This window comes from Bison bison, unplaced genomic scaffold (genome assembly GCF_000754665.1).
Source record: "Bison bison bison isolate TAMUID 2011002044 unplaced genomic scaffold, Bison_UMD1.0 scf7180017864047, whole genome shotgun sequence".
NCBI classification, from domain to species: Eukaryota; Metazoa; Chordata; class Mammalia; order Artiodactyla; family Bovidae; genus Bison; species Bison bison.
This window is the reverse complement of record NW_011494619.1, coordinates 26946-27396: the sequence shown is the minus strand read 5'-3', so window position 1 is coordinate 27396 and position 451 is coordinate 26946.

Genomic DNA, 451 nt, shown 5'->3' with positions numbered 1-451 from the left:
TTCTCAGGCAAGAATACCGGAGTGGGTTGCCATTCCCTCCTCCAGCGAATCTTCCCCACCTAGGGATCGAACCTGCATCTTCTGCATTGCAGGCGGATTCTTTACCACTGAGCCACCAGGGAAGCCCCTAAAGTGGTGTGATACCATGGACATAAAGGTAAACAACGGTAAAGAGGAAACAGTTAATAACAGCGACAAATGAAGATGTACAAATCTGGGAGTGAAAAAACGCCATAGGGGCAGGACTTCCCTGGTGGTCCGGTGGTTAAGAAAGTGCCTTGTCATGCAGGGAGCGAATGGGAGCGCTGGTTCGATCCCTGGTCAGGGAACTTTGATCCCACAGGCCGAGGGGCTACTAAGCCCATGTACCACAACTACTGAGGTCCACGCACCCTATAGCACCCCTGGCCTGCACAAGACAAGTGAGCCCAGTGAGAAGCCCACGGCTGTA